The sequence below is a fragment of the Daucus carota genome, chromosome 4, assembly GCF_001625215.2.
Source record: "Daucus carota subsp. sativus chromosome 4, DH1 v3.0, whole genome shotgun sequence".
Lineage (NCBI taxonomy): Eukaryota > Viridiplantae > Streptophyta > Magnoliopsida > Apiales > Apiaceae > Daucus > Daucus carota.
In genome coordinates this window covers 9,385,564-9,399,897 of record NC_030384.2, presented here as the reverse complement: position 1 = coordinate 9,399,897, position 14,334 = coordinate 9,385,564, and the positions used below count along the sequence as shown (strand labels likewise).

At 33.2% G+C, this 14,334-nt stretch overlaps 2 long non-coding RNA genes across 2 annotated transcripts; both read right to left on the bottom strand.

Moving 5' to 3' along the window:
- Positions 1-2,122: 2,122 nt before the first annotated feature.
- Positions 2,123-5,739, bottom strand: LOC135151988 (uncharacterized). The gene is made up of 3 exons (XR_010291007.1): positions 5,379-5,739; positions 3,373-3,567; positions 2,123-2,458 (listed from the first exon to the last, which is right to left on the bottom strand). It is a non-coding gene; the product is annotated as an uncharacterized LOC135151988 (long non-coding RNA).
- Positions 5,740-8,407: 2,668 nt separating this feature from the next.
- LOC135151976 (uncharacterized) lies at positions 8,408-12,020 on the bottom strand. Its single transcript, XR_010290990.1, has 3 exons — positions 11,664-12,020; positions 9,658-9,852; positions 8,408-8,743 (listed from the first exon to the last, which is right to left on the bottom strand). It is a non-coding gene; the product is annotated as an uncharacterized LOC135151976 (long non-coding RNA).
- Between the last annotated feature and the right edge of the window lie 2,314 nt (positions 12,021-14,334).

Here is a 14,334-nt window from a genome sequence, read left to right as displayed (position 1 = left end):
GTAATTTATTTATTAAATTAATTCTATCTCGAATTAATTTAATTTATGAATTTATGCATTTAATATAATTAAGTGGATGTTAATTGGTTAATTAATTAAAGAGAAATAAGCATTTGTCTTGTTGGAATCAAAAGGAAAGACAATTTCCTTGATTGTCTTGAGAAATAACAAGGTAAGACAATCAAACAGATTGTCTTACCGTGCCATTTCCCTCCTCCAACACACGGTAAGACAATCCCTCAGATTGTCTTACCGTGCCCTGCTATTGTCTTACCGCATGGTTGGCAAGACAATCATTCTGATTGTCTTACCGTGTGGCTCCAAAGACAATCAGGATGATTGTCTTACCGTTTGGAGTGTCAGACAATGTCCCAGATTGTCTTACCGCTTCCCAAAGATTGTCTTACCACTTCTGATTGTCTTACTAAGCTATAGACAATGCTTATGATTGTCTTACCTTATGTTTTTCAGCAAGACAAAGTGCCAAATTGTCATAGCAACCACTAGATTGTCTTTGCACCTTTGTCTTGCCTAGTTCTTGAGATTTGCCTATAAATATGGCTCATTCTCCTTCATTTCTAAGTGTTCAAAGTGCTTGTAAGCTTTCAAGTTGTGCTAAACTTGCTATTCGTTAAAACCACAGTTTACTGTGCTTTGATCATTCGGTTGTTTTGTTCCACCGAGTTAGAATACTTTCTGTCAAATTTATTCTACGAACTAGTGGACATTAAAACGAACCATATTAATTATATAACGACTTAAAACATTGTTATATTAATTAATCTTAATCTGATTAACAAGTTACATTCCAATCAGATTTATTCCGCCGCGATTATTTTGTGACGATTGTATTCAACCCCCCCTTCTACAATCGTATCTGGACCTAACATAAGCAGTTATAATATTCGGAAGTATGCGAAAAGAAAAGGAAATACCACACGAGAGATTTTATCCTAGTTCGCGGTGGCTAACTCAAACCTTGGAGTCCACTCACCCCTAGTCCAGTCCTCGAGCTCCTCCACGGACTCGAGATTTTCTCTACTATAAAGAAACTCCTTTAAATTAGGCGGAGAAGCCTTTACAAATATATATCTTGGAGCGTAACTACCCGTTACCTCCTCACTATAAATGTAAACTTACAAGACTCTACTTAGAGCGTAACTCCCCGTTACCTCCTCAAAGTCGTTGTACTCCAAGTGTAGTCTTTGAACTTCTCAGCTTTTGCCGGTCTTGGATCTTAGGTCTTAGGTCTTGGGTCTTTTCTCTTCCTCACGGTGCGAAGACGACTAACTCCCCGCTAGCACGTCTAGGACTTGGGTCTTAGAACGAAGATCACCTCACTTCACTTTCACCCCACTGCAAATCTCAGAAAACAATATCTACGGAATATCCTTGTTTTATAAAAAGAGTTTTAGCTAGATTAACTAAGCCGAGTTTAACAATAATATTCTTGGTTGAAGAATATTAAAGATCAAGAGTTCTTTAAGCTTTCCGAAAGCTTAAGATCTCAAAAGTATTCTTTCTCGATAGATTAGTCTTTAAAATCGATGAATACGTTTATCGTACAAAATCCTTCGAATAAATAATATTCACGTGTCTTGGAATTTGTAGATAAAACTAAAGTCCTTTTAAGCTCTTTTAGCTATATGGACGAATATACTTGTCTTAGGACGAAGTATAAAAAGATACGAAGTGTTTTAGTATACAACTTCATTACAAGATAACTCCTCGTTTAATGTAGTCTTTGCGAGACTAATAAGTAATGTTTAGATTGAGAGAGAGTTCTTGAGAGTCTTTAATAATAGCACAAGTTCAACAATATTAGGCCAAAGTATCCGCGTTAGTACGACACGCAATATAGCAAATAATATCGTGCGGAAAGTAAATCACACCCCAACACACACGTTCGGTAAATAAACACGTAAACCACGTGGGTATTTAACCAACACAAGAAGGGTATGGGAGTGACGGGAAAGGGAGCACAAATATTTGTTAGAGAGCAAATAAGGTTGGTGTGACAGCCCGAGAATCCGGGGGTCTGGATTCTGACGTCACCACACAAAATCATTCTAAAACACTTTTGAAAACCTGTATTTTTGAAAAAGGTAATAAAATCAAAGGATTTAAAACCTGAAAACTTTAGTAAAAGATTTAAAAGAAAACACTTTAACCCCCTAAAAACAGGATCGCATCCAGGTTACAGTATTGAAATTAGAATCAACCACTATTAATAAACATTATCTTACAAACTCAAATCATCTTCGATAAGAAGAATCACTACCAGTCTACCTCAATTATGACTTACAACTGAATCTCATCAATACAATTCTATCTAGAACCAACCTTGACAATCTCCATGGACATTCCACTTGTCCTCTGGATATTCTATAACTCTGACTCCTCGCTTAGCCTTAGCCATACTCGCAACCTCAATCAAGCAATTCATCTCTAAGCTCTTCTGAAATGGTTAAAAAGGAATAGCAAGGGTGAGCAACAATGCTCAGCAAGTGTACATAAGCAACAATAGTCCTGAAATATCTTATCAGGGTTCACAAGTTCAGGATATGTAATTGAAAACTTCACAATTCTTATCAGCAATTGAAATCAGAATTCAAACTTACAGAAGAATTGTCGAATTGGATTCATCACATTTTTACTTAAAAACCAAAGGTTAGGCTGCTGATCAGTCACGCACTAACCCCGAACATGGCACACAGCCCTGTTCTCTATACTGGATCCAAGGCACACATTGGCCTATAATTGACCACGAATCTGGTCTGACCACGAATCTGGTCCACATATTTTATAAAAACTAATCCAATTCTAACAATTTAAAGCAATAGACAATTCAATCAACAAAACAGAATTATAATCATTATCAACAACAGAAATATTCCAAATCAACTTTTGAGGATCAACATTTCATAAACCACAGTCTGTTTTTGATAAATCATAGTTCAGGAAATTCCTAACTATTCAGTATCCTCCATTATCGGCTAAGCAACTGAATTTAGCCTGCTAAACCAGCATGACAATGGCGGGTTGAATAATTAAGAAGATCCCAACTCATTCTAGGTTCTAACTATCACTGAGCAACCCATGCTTCAATGACGGTCTGAACTTCGAATTAATTTGTAAAGCTGGTATTTTAAAATCTTGAGGTTTGGAAAGGATGGATCAGAATACTTGTAGTAGAAATTGAGAGTAATTAGGTGTTTGGCTTTTCAAAACTTGGAAGAAGAAAACAATCATGGGTTTCATTCCCAGAAGTAAGAGTTTATTTGAGAAGGGTTTCAGTATAAACCATATCATAATCTTAACAGAGTAATCAGAACATGCAATATAGATGAGGAAGGATTTAGGAAAACTTGCCTTAAATCCGATTCCAGTCTCATATCTCAATCTCATCTTTCCACTTTCACACTCTATGCATATCATAGTCTCTAAACCATCTTTGGTTATACTCTATTCGCCACACTGCTTCGTTTACTCGATTCGTTCCTTATTCGCTTTGTAACATCGTTTGACCTTCTGAACGTCTTCGATCGTATCCGTCTCGTCCAAACCCTTTACGAGAATAAGATACTACCATTATCACTAAATAATCTATTGATTCTTATCTCTACTTATCAACTCGGTAGCATAACCTATCGCATACACATATCACGTATATCGATACCCACTTATATAACTCTTTAAACTCATCAAATATCACTTAACACATAATCATGCTTTGACTCTACCATATAGTCTAATAATATTTCACATAACATATTATCAATTAAATATCATATAAATCTTATCGAAAATCCGACATCGTCTCGTCTATTTATTAGACTATCCACCTGTTATCCTATCTCAATCAACAATCAACCAACCAAATCCAATCACTATAATCCATATGCTTTTATCCGACATCTATCAAGACACGACACTATGTCATTTAATCATTTATCACATGTATGTAATACTAGAACAACCAGATAGTCCATGCAATCATCAATTAATAGCAATTAGATCACATATCATCATATTCTATACATTTAACAACAATTATTCACATTCTATATTCCACCATATTATTATGTCACATTAAAATAGACTTTATAAGCTTTAATCTCTTTTTCGTTTCACTCCATTCTGAATTACGAGTCAAAAGTTATGAACAAAACTGTTTTCTTACTCTTTATCAGCACATAACACATCAAACAGATAGCAGACAACATATTTCATATAAGGTCTCCCATCCCGATTGATGTCAAATCAAGTCTTGGGTTAAAAATGATTTTTCGGGAATTTTCTGGAATTTCTAGACATTTTTCGGAATTAAAACGGGTAAAAGAATCCATTTTTGAATAAATAATCAATTCCGATTGCTCAAGATCGGATCCAAAATCATTTGAAATCAATTAACGAGCCTCGAACATATTTTAGAAAAATAATTCAAAGCTCGAAACTATTTTTCGGAATTTTTAAATCAAAAGGAACAATTAAATCTAATTAATTAATCAATTAAAATCAATTAATAATTAACTAAATTAATTAATCAATTAATATTTAAATTAATTGACCAATTAAAATAATTAATTACTAATTAAAATTAATTAAGAAACTAATTTAGATTTATTTTTGAATAAAGAAATAATTAAAAACTATATTTGAAATTTAAAATAATTAAATAAAACAATTTTAGAAAATTAAATCAAAAGGTTTATTTTGTAAACTTTTGAAAGTTTTGGTCCAAGGTTTAAACTGTAACTTTTCAAAGTTACAGGGGCCAATCTGTCAGAATGCAAACTCCGGTGCAGAAACTTCACCACCTTCATAACTTCGGTGACCAAACAGCAATAAGCCGCCGGCCACCTTCTAACTCGCCGGAAAACTCGTTCCCGGCCACCAAACTCCACCCAACTGTCCAGATTACATACACACACTACCAGGAACCTATATATGTAGTTAAAATCAACAAACATGCAACGAAACGGTAGAAAATTCCAATCACAACTTCGCCGCCGGCGAAGCTTTGAAACACCATCGAGCTCTCATCCGAGCTCTCACACTGATTTCGATCACATCCCTCGACTCCCCTCATCAAGATGAACACATACATAACATCAAAAACTGCCCAGATTCACAGAATAAGAAACCCCCAAATTTCAATTAAAAAGCTTCAAGAACACTCAAGAACACAGCCTCAAGAATCAAACCCATGTTTCTATATGATACGGAAGTCACAAATCGACATATAATATATGAAAACGAATGGCAAGAGATGCTCTACAACATGGAATCATCAAATTAATCAAATAATCACGTTTGCAAAAATTCACTATTTAAATCTTAATAATTCGAATTTTCGAAAATTAATAATAATTTACCCGTGAAATCTGCAGTGTTACGGTTGATTAAACTAGATTCTACGCGTCGAGAGCTTCGTTTTGACTATTTATACGCCTCCATCGGATTCCAATAACGCCTTCAAATCCTCGTTTGAATATGAAGAACACGAAGAACACCCGTTCGTCTTCTCTCGGTATTCGTGCAGAGAAACTGACGAAATGATTGTACGTGCGAAATAAACTGGTAAAGGATATTTATAGAAGAAGATAAGAGAATATTCCTTGAATATGCTTTGGAATATTCCTTGAATATGCTTCACGCATTACGAGACAACCAGATAATTATTAACTTTAAAAATATTAATAAAACCGTACCGGATCATTTACGGGGCAAACCGTACTCCGGATTGAAAAAGTTAAAACACGAATATTGCTCAGAATGTCCCACATAGCCTAATGGCGAAATTTTCCCGAACGCCCACGGGGTTTAAATGTTAAATAACTATTTTAATATCATTAATAATTAAACGAAATTAAATCCATAAATCGATTATAAAATCACTATAAACATATCTAAATAAACTATATTTTATCCTGATCATATCAAAATTGAAATATCTCAAATCCGAACACATATGAGCAGTCAATTTAATAAATCCGATAACACAAACCTCACAAATATTCATATAAATATCACATACTATTCATAAATTATCAGGAAAATACCCAAATGTTCCATATTTTATTCTGAGAATATGAAAATTGAAAACTCGTGATTGCAACATATATAAGCAATCAAAATAGAAAACTAGTTATCAAATAATTTACCAAATATTCAAATAATATTCGTAAATAACCATAACTGGTTACACGACCATTACACACGTAACACTTAATCATGTAATACATATATTCACATATCAACCATCTAACTTTTGCATAACTCATCTCTGTATTTTCAGAAATAATATTTGAAATAAGTTTTGAAAGGATATTCATATATCTATATATAAATCATTTGAAAATATCTAAATTAAATATGACTCAGTCTGATAATATCAATAATTAAACTCACAGTTCTGGCACGTATAAATAACAATTACAGAAAATCAATTCACACCAAAATTCATGCAATATTCACATTTATTTATTATAACTAATTAAACTCGCAATTCACATGCAGCACTTAGCCATGTAACAATAGCAATCTTTTAAATCTTTAAAATCAATTATATAAAATATAATTTTGAAAAGACAACCCTGTATTGATAAAACAATAACCCGGAATTTAAATATAAAATTTTGAAAACACATTAAACTAGAATAACATATTAAACTTTATTCCTCTCTTTCTAAGAAAATTACTTTTATAAAGATAAACAATCTTTTCGAAAAATCCGGGTCGCTAAAATAAACGAAATCACAACAGAAGAATGCATCTTCCGTCTTTAACCTTATAATTCACATCACAATTATACTCATATTACACAGACCGTTCATCTTATCAGAAAGAAATCAATTAAAGCCAATAGTAATATTCAAAAATTTATTTCTATATTAATAAACTAATTCTGAAAATCTGGGATGTTACATTCTACCCCCCTTATAAGGATTCTGTCCTCAGAATCCGCGAAAAGAACGAAAATGTACATCCTTCGTACTATCATCCTCCCACCTTCGTTCGACCTTGGCATACCTTTGACTTTGAAACAAATAAGAGTATTAAAACTTTCACCATTACAGAGCTCAGTTCTTGGAATCACTCTTTAAGAACTTAGAATGGAACAAAAGGTTTTCAAAATAGGTCATGTTTGAATAAGAGAGTGACTGAGAGATCAATATGATCAAACGAACTTAGTGTTGCGTGCCCATATTAGACACTACTAAAGGTTGTTAACCTTCTTGTAAGTACAACACACACAAGTGATGGCGTCCCATCCAACTCCTATCACCCAGACAGGTATACCTTGTGTCCCCTATACATAGGGTTGTTCATCCCAATCATATGGAAGAAATACCAAGGAATCTCAAAGAATACCAAAGAATATCAAGAAATATCATTGTCTTCTCACAATAACCTTTATTACACACCAAGACTCAATACCAATATCAATAATTAATACCAATGTTTTCTCGTCATTCGAGAAATAAGAAATCTCATTTATCAAAACTTTTGTAGAAAAGATATCCCAATAAGGACTTAATGATGATGAGAAGAATTAAAATAAGTTTTTATTGAAGAAAGATATTGCCAAGGTCTTCTCAAATTCTTGCTCTGCTCCCATAAGCCGTTGTTCAAGGTATGTCCTCTTCTCGACGTTCTCGCTCGTGATAGCTTCGTAAGATCCCTTGTAAACATTATCGTTCGCAATGAAGTTGGCTCATCTTGATATCAGAAGAAATCCCGGTTAGCTTGAAGCGTCGTCGTTAAGACTAACGTTCTATCTCACTCACAATATCACTTCTGATAACTAGACTCAATTCCACATACTCTCTATCATTCACATCACATCTATCTACAAAACTCTCTTTCTAATTCACAATATCTCATATTCAACACCCATTCTTCTACATCTCAATTCAAACGATAAACCACTTTCAAATATGTAACATGGTCAGAATACTCCAAACCATGCATCTTTATCATTCTTAACTTAATCATTCATTATTAATACTCTTTTGACTAGGTCTGACTCTGACCCTTATCACAATTCACTATTTCAATCAGTCCCCATACTAGAAACCAAGTGTCTAGACTTAGGAACCATGATCCATCTAAACATGTACCCTCAACTTAATTTAACTATCTAGATTCTATTCCGATTACCTCTCTAGACTATCCCCAGACAGTCTCACAATACCTCTATATGAGGTTACTGACCACTTCTTCTCTATAAACTTATAATAACAACCTATATTCTAATTTCAATAACTCATAACCTGTTGCTCTGATACCAACTGTGACAGCCCGAGAATCCGGGGGTCTGGATTCTGACGTCACCACACAAAATCATTCTAAAACACTTTTGAAAACCTGTATTTTTGAAAAAGGTAATAAAATCAAAGGATTTAAAACCTGAAAACTTTAGTAAAAGATTTAAAAGAAAACACTTTAACCCCCTAAAAACAGGATCGCATCCAGGTTACAGTATTGAAATTAGAATCAACCACTATTAATAAACATTATCTTACAAACTCAAATCATCTTCGATAAGAAGAATCACTACCAGTCTACCTCAATTATGACTTACAACTGAATCTCATCAATACAATTCTATCTAGAACCAACCTTGACAATCTCCATGGACATTCCACTTGTCCTCTGGATATTCTATAACTCTGACTCCTCGCTTAGCCTTAGCCATACTCGCAACCTCAATCAAGCAATTCATCTCTAAGCTCTTCTGAAATGGTTAAAAAGGAATAGCAAGGGTGAGCAACAATGCTCAGCAAGTGTACATAAGCAACAATAGTCCTGAAATATCTTATCAGGGTTCACAAGTTCAGGATATGTAATTGAAAACTTCACAATTCTTATCAGCAATTGAAATCAGAATTCAAACTTACAGAAGAATTGTCGAATTGGATTCATCACATTTTTACTTAAAAACCAAAGGTTAGGCTGCTGATCAGTCACGCACTAACCCCGAACATGGCACACAGCCCTGTTCTCTATACTGGATCCAAGGCACACATTGGCCTATAATTGACCACGAATCTGGTCTGACCACGAATCTGGTCCACATATTTTATAAAAACTAATCCAATTCTAACAATTTAAAGCAATAGACAATTCAATCAACAAAACAGAATTATAATCATTATCAACAACAGAAATATTCCAAATCAACTTTTGAGGATCAACATTTCATAAACCACAGTCTGTTTTTGATAAATCATAGTTCAGGAAATTCCTAACTATTCAGTATCCTCCATTATCGGCTAAGCAACTGAATTTAGCCTGCTAAACCAGCATGACAATGGCGGGTTGAATAATTAAGAAGATCCCAACTCATTCTAGGTTCTAACTATCACTGAGCAACCCATGCTTCAATGACGGTCTGAACTTCGAATTAATTTGTAAAGCTGGTATTTTAAAATCTTGAGGTTTGGAAAGGATGGATCAGAATACTTGTAGTAGAAATTGAGAGTAATTAGGTGTTTGGCTTTTCAAAACTTGGAAGAAGAAAACAATCATGGGTTTCATTCCCAGAAGTAAGAGTTTATTTGAGAAGGGTTTCAGTATAAACCATATCATAATCTTAACAGAGTAATCAGAACATGCAATATAGATGAGGAAGGATTTAGGAAAACTTGCCTTAAATCCGATTCCAGTCTCATATCTCAATCTCATCTTTCCACTTTCACACTCTATGCATATCATAGTCTCTAAACCATCTTTGGTTATACTCTATTCGCCACACTGCTTCGTTTACTCGATTCGTTCCTTATTCGCTTTGTAACATCGTTTGACCTTCTGAACGTCTTCGATCGTATCCGTCTCGTCCAAACCCTTTACGAGAATAAGATACTACCATTATCACTAAATAATCTATTGATTCTTATCTCTACTTATCAACTCGGTAGCATAACCTATCGCATACACATATCACGTATATCGATACCCACTTATATAACTCTTTAAACTCATCAAATATCACTTAACACATAATCATGCTTTGACTCTACCATATAGTCTAATAATATTTCACATAACATATTATCAATTAAATATCATATAAATCTTATCGAAAATCCGACATCGTCTCGTCTATTTATTAGACTATCCACCTGTTATCCTATCTCAATCAACAATCAACCAACCAAATCCAATCACTATAATCCATATGCTTTTATCCGACATCTATCAAGACACGACACTATGTCATTTAATCATTTATCACATGTATGTAATACTAGAACAACCAGATAGTCCATGCAATCATCAATTAATAGCAATTAGATCACATATCATCATATTCTATACATTTAACAACAATTATTCACATTCTATATTCCACCATATTATTATGTCACATTAAAATAGACTTTATAAGCTTTAATCTCTTTTTCGTTTCACTCCATTCTGAATTACGAGTCAAAAGTTATGAACAAAACTGTTTTCTTACTCTTTATCAGCACATAACACATCAAACAGATAGCAGACAACATATTTCATATAAGGTCTCCCATCCCGATTGATGTCAAATCAAGTCTTGGGTTAAAAATGATTTTTCGGGAATTTTCTGGAATTTCTAGACATTTTTCGGAATTAAAACGGGTAAAAGAATCCATTTTTGAATAAATAATCAATTCCGATTGCTCAAGATCGGATCCAAAATCATTTGAAATCAATTAACGAGCCTCGAACATATTTTAGAAAAATAATTCAAAGCTCGAAACTATTTTTCGGAATTTTTAAATCAAAAGGAACAATTAAATCTAATTAATTAATCAATTAAAATCAATTAATAATTAACTAAATTAATTAATCAATTAATATTTAAATTAATTGACCAATTAAAATAATTAATTACTAATTAAAATTAATTAAGAAACTAATTTAGATTTATTTTTGAATAAAGAAATAATTAAAAACTATATTTGAAATTTAAAATAATTAAATAAAACAATTTTAGAAAATTAAATCAAAAGGTTTATTTTGTAAACTTTTGAAAGTTTTGGTCCAAGGTTTAAACTGTAACTTTTCAAAGTTACAGGGGCCAATCTGTCAGAATGCAAACTCCGGTGCAGAAACTTCACCACCTTCATAACTTCGGTGACCAAACAGCAATAAGCCGCCGGCCACCTTCTAACTCGCCGGAAAACTCGTTCCCGGCCACCAAACTCCACCCAACTGTCCAGATTACATACACACACTACCAGGAACCTATATATGTAGTTAAAATCAACAAACATGCAACGAAACGGTAGAAAATTCCAATCACAACTTCGCCGCCGGCGAAGCTTTGAAACACCATCGAGCTCTCATCCGAGCTCTCACACTGATTTCGATCACATCCCTCGACTCCCCTCATCAAGATGAACACATACATAACATCAAAAACTGCCCAGATTCACAGAATAAGAAACCCCCAAATTTCAATTAAAAAGCTTCAAGAACACTCAAGAACACAGCCTCAAGAATCAAACCCATGTTTCTATATGATACGGAAGTCAAAAATCGACATATAATATATGAAAACGAATGGCAAGATATGCTCTACAACATGGAATCATCAAATTAATCAAATAATCACGTTTGCAAAAATTCACTATTTAAATCTTAATAATTCGAATTTTCGAAAATTAATAATAATTTACCCGTGAAATCTGCAGTGTTACGGTTGATTAAACTAGATTCTACGCGTCGAGAGCTTCGTTTTGACTATTTATACGCCTCCATCGGATTCCAATAACGCCTTCAAATCCTCGTTTGAATATGAAGAACACGAAGAACACCCGTTCGTCTTCTCTCGGTATTCGTGCAGAGAAACTGACGAAATGATTGTACGTGCGAAATAAACTGGTAAAGGATATTTATAGAAGAAGATAAGAGAATATTCCTTGAATATGCTTTGGAATATTCCTTGAATATGCTTCACGCATTACGAGACAACCAGATAATTATTAACTTTAAAAATATTAATAAAACCGTACCGGATCATTTACGGGGCAAACCGTACTCCGGATTGAAAAAGTTAAAACACGAATATTGCTCAGAATGTCCCACATAGCCTAATGGCGAAATTTTCCCGAACGCCCACGGGGTTTAAATGTTAAATAACTATTTTAATATCATTAATAATTAAACGAAATTAAATCCATAAATCGATTATAAAATCACATAGCAATCCACAAATCGATATAAACATATCTAAATAAACTATATTTTATCCTGATCATATCAAAATTGAAATATCTCAAATCCGAACACATATGAGCAGTCAATTTAATAAATCCGATAACACAAACCTCACAAATATTCATATAAATATCACATACTATTCATAAATTATCAGGAAAATACCCAAATGTTCCATATTTTATTCTGAGAATATGAAAATTGAAAACTCGTGATTGCAACATATATAAGCAATCAAAATAGAAAACTAGTTATCAAATAATTTACCAAATATTCAAATAATATTCGTAAATAACCATAACTGGTTACACGACCATTACACACGTAACACTTAATCATGTAATACATATATTCACATATCAACCATCTAACTTTTGCATAACCCATCTCTGTATTTTCAGAAATAATATTTGAAATAAGTTTTGAAAGGATATTCATATATCCATATATAAATCATTTGAAAATATCTAAATTAAATATGACTCAGTCTGATAATATCAATAATTAAACTCACAGTTCTGGCACGTATAAATAACAATTACAGAAAATCAATTCACACCAAAATTCATGCAATATTCACATTTATTTATTATAACTAATTAAACTCGCAATTCACATGCAGCACTTAGCCATGTAACAATAGCAATCTTTTAAATCTTTAAAATCAATTATATAAAATATAATTTTGAAAAGACAACCCTGTATTGATAAAACAATAACCCGGAATTTAAATATAAAATTTTGAAAACACATTAAACTAGAATAACATATTAAACTTTATTCCTCTCTTTCTAAGAAAATTACTTTTATAAAGATAAACAATCTTTTCGAAAAATCCGGGTCGCTAAAATAAACGAAATCACAACAGAAGAATGCATCTTCCGTCTTTAACCTTATAATTCACATCACAATTATACTCATATTACACAGACCGTTCATCTTATCAGAAAGAAATCAATTAAAGCCAATAGTAATATTCAAAAATTTATTTCTATATTAATAAACTAATTCTGAAAATCTGGGATGTTACAGTTAGTGCACAGATATTCCCGATAATAACGAGCGGCCAACTCGAGTGCTATAATATTGAAGAGAGCTTATTAAAAATATCTTTTCCTCCGAGATAATAAAGTTAAGATTATGAGGATTAAGATCAAGCTATTTTGGTGTGTATAAAAATAACACCAAACTCCGTATATTTTGGAGTACGAAACTTTGTTCGTTAACCCGAATATTTAGATCGGGTAACTAATCTTTCGAATATATTGTTCGAAAAGATAGATCCGTATATGAAGAGCTTTAGAGATGAAAATATATATTTAAGTATGAGCTCTTATATAGGAAAACAAATCGGTCGGTTAAGACTCGAATATGAAGCTAAGAAAGTAACCACTTACGAAAACTAACGAAAAAGTTCGTCGGAGGTTCGATATGATTTGAGCACACGGACGAATTTGGGCAGCCCTTCGGGAGGCCGAAAACATGTGGTGGAGAGCTTGGCTAGGTGGGAAAAAGCTTGGTTGGGTGAAACAAAGCTTTGGTGATTAAAACCTTGTGTATATATGAATATATATATAAGAATGAGAAGGTTTTAATGGAGAAGTAGATGAAGAGAGATATTGAGAGAGTGTTTACTTCAAAAATCCCAGCAATTCTTTGGCTCTTAGCTTGAAGAAAAGAGTTGGGTGATGGCGGTATTTATAGGAGAAGATGAGAGGGTTTAGTGAATTAAAATTAATGTAAAATGCCGTATTAATTTGAATTAAAGTGGGTGGGTTCCACACTTGTCATCCATTGTCCCTCATGTGCTCAACTAGCATTTATTGCATAGTTGACCAGCATCTTGTCACAAAATCTCAGCACTAGAGGCTCTAGAAAGTGGCACGCAAACTGAGAAAACGGCTAAACGTTACACCAAATAATGCGATTTTTCGAACGACTTCGAAAAATTCCAAAAAAAATATTAAAAATCTCAGAATATTGGAAAATGACATCCTGCCAAATTTGGTAATTTTTGGTCAACTCTAGATAGGTCAAACGCTCAGTCTAAGGTCGGGTCAACAGGTCGGAAAATCTCACCAAAATGAAAGTTCTCGAAAAATTACAAAACTTTCACCATGCACTAGAAAT